The sequence below is a fragment of the Callionymus lyra genome, unplaced genomic scaffold, assembly GCF_982586985.1.
Source record: "Callionymus lyra unplaced genomic scaffold, fCalLyr1.hap1.1 HAP1_SCAFFOLD_210, whole genome shotgun sequence".
Classification (NCBI taxonomy): Eukaryota; Metazoa; Chordata; class Actinopteri; order Syngnathiformes; family Callionymidae; genus Callionymus; species Callionymus lyra.
In genome coordinates this window covers 50,818-60,000 of record NW_028258651.1, presented here as the reverse complement: position 1 = coordinate 60,000, position 9,183 = coordinate 50,818, and the positions used below count along the sequence as shown (strand labels likewise).

General features: G+C 59.0%; 1 non-coding gene across 1 annotated transcript; it reads right to left on the bottom strand.

The window, feature by feature from the left end:
- Positions 1-7,806: 7,806 nt before the first annotated feature.
- LOC148058050 (5S ribosomal RNA) lies at positions 7,807-7,925 on the bottom strand. The gene has a single exon (XR_015710203.1). It is a non-coding gene; the product is annotated as a 5S ribosomal RNA (ribosomal RNA).
- Positions 7,926-9,183: the final 1,258 nt, after the last annotated feature.

Here is a 9,183-nt window from a genome sequence, read left to right as displayed (position 1 = left end):
TCAGGCAAAAGAACCAGAGTTCTCCGCGGCCATCCACTCCAACCTTGTCCGACTTTGAGGCACCAGGCTCGGCCACCCTCCGAGCCTTTTCCTTCCCTCTCCTGTTATGGTGCCTCCCTATTAACCTCTAGGTGGTTGCGCTCGTGACATCAAAAAGACCACTTTTTGAGGAGCAGTCACACTCGGAAAAAATTTCTTTCGTCAGGCAAAAGAACCAGAGTTCTCCGCGGCCATCCACTCCAACCTTGTCCGACTTTGAGGCACCAGGCTCGGCCACCCTCCGAGCCTTTTCCTTCCCTCTCCTGTTATGGTGCCTCCCTATTAACCTCTAGGTGGTTGCGCTCGTGACATCAAAAAGACCACTTTTTGCAGAGCAGTCACACTCGGAAAAAATTTCTTTCGTCAGGCAAAAGAACCAGAGTTCTCCGCGGCCATCCACTCCAACCTTGTCCGATTTTGAGGCACCAGGCTCGGCCACCCTCCGAGCCTTTTCACTCCCTCTCCTGTTATGGTGCCTCCCTATTAACCTCTAGGTGGTTGCGCTCGTGACATCAAAAAGACCACTTTTTGAGGAGCAGTCACACTCGGAAAAAATTTCTTTCGTCAGGCAAAAGAACCAGAGTTCTCCGCGGCCATCCACTCCAACCTTGTCCGACTTTGAGGCACCAGGCTCGGCCACCCTCCGAGCCTTTTCACTCCCTCTCCTGTTATGGTGCCTCCCTATTAACCTCTAGGTGGTTGCGCTCGTGACATCAAAAAGACCACTTTTTGCAGAGCAGTCACACTCGGAAAAAATTTCTTTCGTCAGGCAAAAGAACCAGAGTTTTCAGCGGTCATCCACTCCAACCTTGTCCGATTTTGAGGCACCAGGCTCGGCCACCCTCCGAGCCTTTTCACTCCCTCTCCTGTTATGGTGCCTCCCTATTAACCTCTAGGTGGTTGCGCTCGTGACATCAAAAAGACCACTTTTTGCAGAGCAGTCACACTCGGAAAAAATTTCTTTCGTCAGGCAAAAGAACCAGAGTTCTCAGCGGTCATCCACTCCAACCTTGTCCGACTTTGAGGCACCAGGCTCGGCCACCCTCCGAGCCTTTTCACTCCCTCTCCTGTTATGGTGCCTCCCTATTAACCTCTAGGTGGTTGCGCTCGTGACATCAAAAAGACCACTTTTTGCAGAGCAGTCACACTCGGAAAAAATTTCTTTCGTCTGGCAAAAGAACCAGAGTTTTCAGCGGTCATCCACTCCAACCTTGTCCGATTTTGAGGCACCAGGCTCGGCCACCGTCCGAGCCTTTTCACTCCCTCTCCTGTTATGGTGCCTCCCTATTAACCTCTAGGTGGTTGCGCTCGTGACATCAAAAAGACCACTTTTTGCAGAGCAGTCACACTCGGAAAAAATTTCTTTCGTCTGGCAAAAGAACCAGAGTGTTCAGCGGTCATCCACTCCAACCTTGTCCGATTTTGAGGCACCAGGCTCGGCCACCCTCCGAGCCTTTTCACTCCCTCTCCTGTTATGGTGCCTCCCTATTAACCTCTAGGTGGTTGCGCTCGTGACATCAAAAAGACCACTTTTTTCAGAGCAGTCACACTCGGGAAAAATTTCTTTCGTCTGGCAAAAGAACCAGAGTTTTCAGCGGTCATCCACTCCAACCTTGTCCGATTTTGAGGCACCAGGCTCGGCCACCCTCCGAGCCTTTTCACTCCCTCTCCTGTTATGGTGCCTCCCTATTAACCTCTAGGTGGTTGCGCTCGTGACATCAAAAATACCACTTTTTGCAGAGCAGTCACACTCGGAAAAAATTTCTTTCGTCTGGCAAAAGAACCAGAGTTTTCAGCGGTCATCCACTCCAACCTTGTCCGATTTTGAGGCACCAGGCTCGGCCACCCTCCGAGCCTTTTCACTCCCTCTCCTGTTATGGTGCCTCCCTATTAACCTCTAGGTGGTTGCGCTCGTGACATCAAAAAGACCACTTTTTGCAGAGCAGTCACACTCGGGAAAAATTTCTTTCGTCTGGCAAAAGAACCAGAGTTTTCAGCGGTCATCCACTCCAACCTTGTCCGATTTTGAGGCACCAGGCTCGGCCACCGTCCGAGCCTTTTCACTCCCTCTCCTGTTATGGTGCCTCCCTATTAACCTCTAGGTGGTTGCGCTCGTGACATCAAAAAGACCACTTTTTTCAGAGCAGTCACACTCGGGAAAAATTTCTTTCGTCTGGCAAAAGAACCAGAGTTATCAGCGGTCATCCACTCCAACCTTGTCCGACGTTGAGGCACCGATGTCGGCCAAGTTCTGAGCGTTCCACCGCCGAATGCCACTGGTCCTCAACACAGCGGACTTCCAATCCAACCTTGTCCGACTTTGAGGCACCGAAGTCGGCCTCAGCCCGAGCCTTCCCCCGCCGACCTCACTGGAGCCCGCCATCCAGGGACCGGCGGAGGTCGCCCGCATGACCGCGGCAAAGTGTCTCAAAGTCGGGCACGACCGCTCGAGTCACCCGCCAACCCGGTCCGGGGCACCTCCAGGGACCGGCGGAGGTCGCCCGCATGACCGCGGCAAAGTGTCTCAAAGTCGGGCATGACCGCTCGAGTCACCCGCCAACCCGGTCCGGGGCACCTCCAGGGACCGGCGGAGGACGCCCGCATGACCGCGACAAAGTGTCTCAAAGTCGGGCACGACCGCTCGAGTCACCCGCCAACCCGGTCCGGGGCACCTCCAGGGACCGGCGGAGGACGCCCGCATGACCGCGACAAAGTGTCTCAAAGTCGGGCACGACCGCTCGAGTCACCCGCCAACCCGGTCCGGGGCACCTCCAGGGACCGGCGGAGGACGCCCGCATGACCGCGACAAAGTGTCTCAAAGTCGGGCACGACCGCTCGAGTCACCCGCCAACCCGGTCCGGGGCACCTCCAGGGACCGGCGGAGGACGCCCGCATGACCGCGACAAAGTGTCTCAAAGTCGGGCAGGACCGCTCGAGTCACCCGCCAACCCGGTCCGGGGCACCTCCAGGGACCGGCGGAGGACGCCCGCATGACCGCGACAAAGTGTCTCAAAGTCGGGCACGACCGCTCGAGTCACCCGCCAACCCGGTCCGGGGCACCTCCAGGGACCGGCGGAGGACGCCCGCATGACCGCGACAAAGTGTCTCAAAGTCGGTCATGACCGTTCGAGTCACCCGCCAACCCGGTCCGGGGCACCTCCAGGGACCGGCGGAGGAGGCCCGCATGACCGCGACAAAGTGTCTCAAAGTCGGGCACAACCGCTCGAGTCACCCGCCAACCCGGTCCGGGGCACCTCCAGGGACCGGCGGAGGACGCCCGCATGACCGCGACAAAGTGTCTCAAAGTCGGGCACGACCGCTCGAGTCACCCGCCAACCCGGTCCGGGGCACCTCCAGGGACCGGCGGAGGACGCCCGCATGACCGCGACAAAGTGTCTCAAAGTCGGGCATGACCGCTCGAGTCACCCGCCAACCCGGTCCGGGGCACCTCCAGGGACCGGCGGAGGACGCCCGCATGACCGCGACAAAGTGTCTCAAAGTCGGGCATGACTGCTCGAGTCACCCGCCAACCCGGTCCGGGGCACCTCCAGGGACCGGCGGAGGACGCCCGCATGACCGCGACAAAGTGTCTCAAAGTCGGGCACGACCGCTCGAGTCACCCGCCAACCCGGTCCGGGGCACCTCCAGGGACCGGCGGAGGACGCCCGCATGACCGCGACAAAGTGTCTCAAAGTCGGGCACGACCGCTCGAGTCACCCGCCAACCCGGTCCGGGGCACCTCCAGGGACCGGCGGAGGTCGCCCGCATGACCGCGACAAAGTGTCTCAAAGTCGGGCATGACCGCTCGAGTCACCCGCCAACCCGGTCCGGGGCACCTCCGGGGACCGGCGGAGGACGCCCGCATGACCGCGACAAAGGGTCTCAAAGTCGGGCAGGACCGCTCGAGTCACCCGCCAACCCGGTCCGGGGCACCTCCGGGGAGCAGTGGAGGTCGCTCGCATGACCGCGACAAAGTGTCTCAAAGTCGGGCATGACCGCTCGAGTCGCCCGCCATCCCGGTCCGGAGCTCAACACTTTGTCGTTTTTTCCACTCCCTCCCCATTAACCTCTAGGTGGTTGCGCTCGTGACATCAAAAAGACCACTTTTTGCAGAGCAGTCACACTCGGAAAAAATTCGTTTCGTCTGGCAAAAGAACCAGAGTTCTCAGCGGGCTTCCAGTCCAACCTTGTCCGATTTTGAGGCACCAGGCTCGGCCACAGTCCGAGCCCATTCACTCCCTCCCCTGTTGTACTCGCTCCCTATTAACCTCTAGGTGGTTGCGCTCGTGACATCAAAAAGACCACTTTTTGAGGAGCAGTCACACTTAGGAAAAATCCGTTTGCGCTCACACCATCCCTCCCCATTAACCTCTAGGTGGTTGCGCTCGTGACATCAAAAAGACCACTTTTTGAGGAGCAGTCACACTTAGGAAAAATCCGTTTGCGCTCACACCATCCCTCCCCATTAACCTCTAGGTGGTTGCGCTCGTGACATCAAAAAGACCACTTTTTGAGGAGCAGTCAGACACCGAGGTTTTCTGGATTTATGTCCGTTTTCCTGGTTCTCTGACTCGGGCACCTTGTGACCGACATCCCCCCCTTCCCTGGTTCTATTTTGCCGATACTTTGGTGAGTTTTCTACCCGCAAACCAAGCCCCCCAAGCCCGCCGCCTGGTGGGGGAGCATGCCGCCTGGCCCGGTTCTATTTTAGGTCACTTTGGTGAGTTTTCTACCCGCAAACCAAGCCCCCCAAGCCCGCCGCCTGGTGGGGGAAGAGGCCCCCTGGTCCCGGTTCTATTTTAGGACACTTTGGTGAGTTTTCTACCCGCAAACCAAGCCCCCCAAGCCCGCCGCCTGGTGGGGGAAGATGCCCCCTGGTCCCGGTTCTATTTTAGGACACTTTGGTGAGTTTTCTACCCGCAAACCAAGCCCCCCAAGCCCGCCGCCTGGTGGGGGAAGATGCCCCCTGGTCCCGGTTCTATTTTAGGACACTTTGGTGAGTTTTCTACCCGCAAACCAAGCCCCCCAAGCCCGCCGCCTGGTGGGGGAACATGCCCCCTGGTCCCGGTTCTATTTTAGGACACTTTGGTGAGTTTTCTACCCGCAAACCAAGCCCCCCAAGCCCGCCGCCTGGTGGGGGAACATGCCGCCTAGCCCGGTTCTATTTTAGGTCACTTTGGTGAGTTTTCTACCCGCAAACCAAGCCCCCCAAGCCCGCCGCCTGGTGGGGGAAGAGGCCCCCTGGTCCCGGTTCTATTTTAGGACACTTTGGTGAGTTTTCTACCCGCAAACCAAGCCCCCCAAGCCCGCCGCCTGGTGGGGGAACATGCCCCCTGGTCCTGGTTCTATTTTAGGACACTTTGGTGAGTTTTCTACCCGCAAACCAAGCCCCCCAAGCCCGCCGCCTGGTGGGGGAGCATGCCCCCTGGTCCCGGTTCTATTTTAGGACACTTTGGTGAGTTTTCTACCCGGAAACCAAGCCCCCCAAGCCCGCCACCTGGTGGGGGAAGAGGCCCCCTGGTCCCGGTTCTATTTTAGGACACTTTGGTGAGTTTTCTACCCACACTGCAGGTCCCCAAATGCCGCCATCTGGTGGGGGAACATGCCGCCTGCACCGGTTCTATTTTAAGTCACTTTGGTGAGTTTTCTGCCCACACTACGGGTCCCCAAATGCCGCCATCTGGTGGGGGAACATGCCGCCTGCACCGGTTCTATTTTAAGTCACTTTGGTGCGTTTTCTGCCCACACTACGGCTCCCCAAATGCCGCCATCTGGTGGGGGAACATGCCGCCTGCACCGGTTCTATTTTAAGTCACTTTGGTGAGTTTTCTGCCCACACTACGGGTCCCCAAATGCCGCCATCTGGTGGGGGAACATGCCGCCTGCACCGGTTCTATTTTAAGTCACTTTGGTGAGTTTTCTGCCCACACTACGGCTCCCCAAATGCCGCCATCTGGTGGGGGAACATGCCGCCTGCACCGGTTCTATTTTAAGTCACTTTGGTGAGTTTTCTGCCCACACTACGGCTCCCCAAATGCCGCCATCTGGTGGGGGAACATGCCGCCTGCACCGGTTCTATTTTAAGTCACTTTGGTGAGTTTTCTACCCACACTACGGGTCCCCAAATGCCGCCATCTGGTGGGGGAACATGCCGCCTGCACCGGTTCTATTTTAAGTCACTTTGGTGAGTTTTCTACCCACACTACGGGTCCCCAAATGCCGCCATCTGGTGGGGGAACATGCCGCCTGCACCGGTTCTATTTTAAGTCACTTTGGTGAGTTTTCTGCCCACACTACGGGTCCCCAAATGCCGCCATCTGGTGGGGGAACATGCCGCCTGCACCGGTTCTATTTTAAGTCACTTTGGTGAGTTTTCTGCCCACACTACGGGTCCCCAAATGCCGCCACCTGGTGGGGGAACTGCCGCCTAGTCCCGGTTCTATTTTAGGTCACTTTTCTCACTTTCTGACCCACAAATAATGCCCCAAATGCCGCCGCCTGGTGGGGGGAACTGCCGCCTAGTCCCGGTTCTATTTTAGGTCACTTTTCTCACTTTCTGACCCACAAATAATGCCCCAAATGCCGCCGCCTGGTGGGGGGAACTGCCGCCTAGTCCCGGTTCTATTTTAGGTCACTTTTCTCACTTTCTGACCCACAAATAATGCCCCAAATGCCGCCGCCTGGTGGGGGGAACTGCCGCCTAGTCCCGGTTCTATTTTAGGTCACTTTTCTCACTTTCTGACCCACAAATAATGCCCCAAATGCCGCCGCCTGGTGGGGGGAACTGCCGCCTAGTCCCGGTTCTATTTTAGGTCACTTTTCTCACTTTCTGACCCACAAATAATGCCCCAAATGCCGCCGCCTGGTGGGGGGAACTGCCGCCTAGTCCCGGTTCTATTTTAGGTCACTTTTCTCACTTTCTGACCCACAAATAATGCCCCAAATGCCGCCGCCTGGTGGGGGGAACTGCCGCCTAGTCCCGGTTCTATTTTAGGTCACTTTTCTCACTTTCTGACCCACAAATAATGCCCCAAATGCCGCCGCCTGGTGGGGGGAACTGCCGCCTAGTCCCGGTTCTATTTTAGGTCACTTTTCTCACTTTCTGACCCACAAATAATGCCCCAAATGCCGCCGCCTGGTGGGGGGAACTGCCGCCTAGTCCCGGTTCTATTTTAGGTCACTTTTCTCACTTTCTGACCCACAAATAATGCCCCAAATGCCGCCGCCTGGTGGGGGGAACTGCCGCCTAGTCCCGGTTCTATTTTAGGTCACTTTTCTCACTTTCTGACCCACAAATAATGCCCCAAATGCCGCCGCCTGGTGGGGGGAACTGCCGCCTAGTCCCGGTTCTATTTTAGGTCACTTTTCTCACTTTCTGACCCACAAATAATGCCCCAAATGCCGCCGCCTGGTGGGGGGAACTGCCGCCTAGTCCCGGTTCTATTTTAGGTCACTTTTCTCACTTTCTGACCCACAAATAATGCCCCAAATGCCGCCGCCTGGTGGGGGGAACTGCCGCCTAGTCCCGGTTCTATTTTAGGTCACTTTTCTCACTTTCTGACCCACAAATAATGCCCCAAATGCCGCCGCCTGGTGGGGGGAACTGCCGCCTAGTCCCGGTTCTATTTTAGGTCACTTTTCTCACTTTCTTACCCACAAATAATGCCCCAAATGCCGCCGCCTGGTGGGGGGAACTGCCGCCTAGTCCCGGTTCTATTTTAGGTCACTTTTCTCACTTTTCTACCCACAAATAATGGCAAAAAAAAATGCTTACAGCACCCAGTATTCCCAGGCGGTCTCCCATCCAAGTACTAACTGGGCCCGACCCTGCTTGGCTTCCGAGATCAGACGAGATCGGGCTCATTCAGGGTGGTGTGGCCGTAAGCGAGGGAAGCGCTTGTGAAATGCCCCAAAGTGTTGAAAATGTTCCCCAGGCCCCTGGTTCCCCATCCCCGCAGGAGGAGGCTCCCCAGGCCCCCTGGTTCCCCATCCCCGCAGGAGGAGGCTCCCCAGGCCCCCTGGTGCAGGAGGAGGCTCCCCAGGCCCCTGGTTCCCCATCCCCGCAGGAGGAGGCTCCCCAGGCCCCCTGGTTCCCCATCCCCGCAGGAGGAGGCTCCCCAGGCCCCATGGTTCCCCATCACCGCAGGAGGAGGCTCCCCAGGCCCCCTGGTTCCCCATCCCCGCAGGAGGAGGCTCCCCAGGCCCCCTGGTGCAGGAGGAGGCTCCCCAGGCCCCCTGGTTCCCCATCCCCGCAGGAGGAGGCTCCCCAGGCCCCCTGGTTCTCCATGCCCGCAGGAGGAGGCTCCCCAGGCCCCTGGTTCCCCATCCCCGCAGGAGGAGGCTCCCCAGGCCCCCTGGTTCTCCATGCCCGCAGGAGGAGGCTCCCCAGGCCCCCTGGTTCTCCATCCCCGCAGGAGGAGGCTCCCCAGGCCCCCTGGTTCTCCATCCCCGCAGGAGGAGGCTCCCCAGGCCCCCATGTTCTCCATGCCCGCAGGAGGAGGCTCCCCAGGCCCCTTGGTTCTCCATCCCCGCAGGAGTAGGCTCCCCAGGCGCCCTGGTTCTCCATCCCCGCAGGAGGAGGCTCCCCAGGCCCCCTGGTTCTCCATCCCCGCAGGAGGAGGCTCCCCAGGCCCCATGGTTCCCCATCACCGCAGGAGGAGGCTCCCCAGGCCCCCTGGTTCCCCATCCCCGCAGGAGGAGGCTCCCCAGGCCCCCTGGTTCTCCATCCCCGCAGGAGGAGGCTCCCCAGGCCCCCATGTTCTCCATGCCCGCAGGAGGAGGCTCCCCAGGCCCCTTGGTTCTCCATCCCCGCAGGAGGAGGCTCCCCAGGCCCCTGGTTCTCCATCCCCGCAGGAGGAGGCTCCCCAGGCGCCCTGGTTCTCCATCCCCGCAGGAGGAGGCTCCCCAGGCCCCCTGGTTCTCCATGCCCGCAGGAGGAGGCTCCCCAGGCCCCCTGGTTCTCCATCCCCGCAGGAGGAGGCTCCCCAGGCCCCCTGGTTCCCCATCCCCGCAGGAGGAGGCTCCCCAGGCCCCCTGGTTCTCCATGCCCGCAGGAGGAGGCTCCCCAGGCCCCCTGGTTCTCCATCCCCGCAGGAGGAGGCTCCCCAGGCCCCCATGTTCTCCATGCCCGCAGGAGGAGGCTCC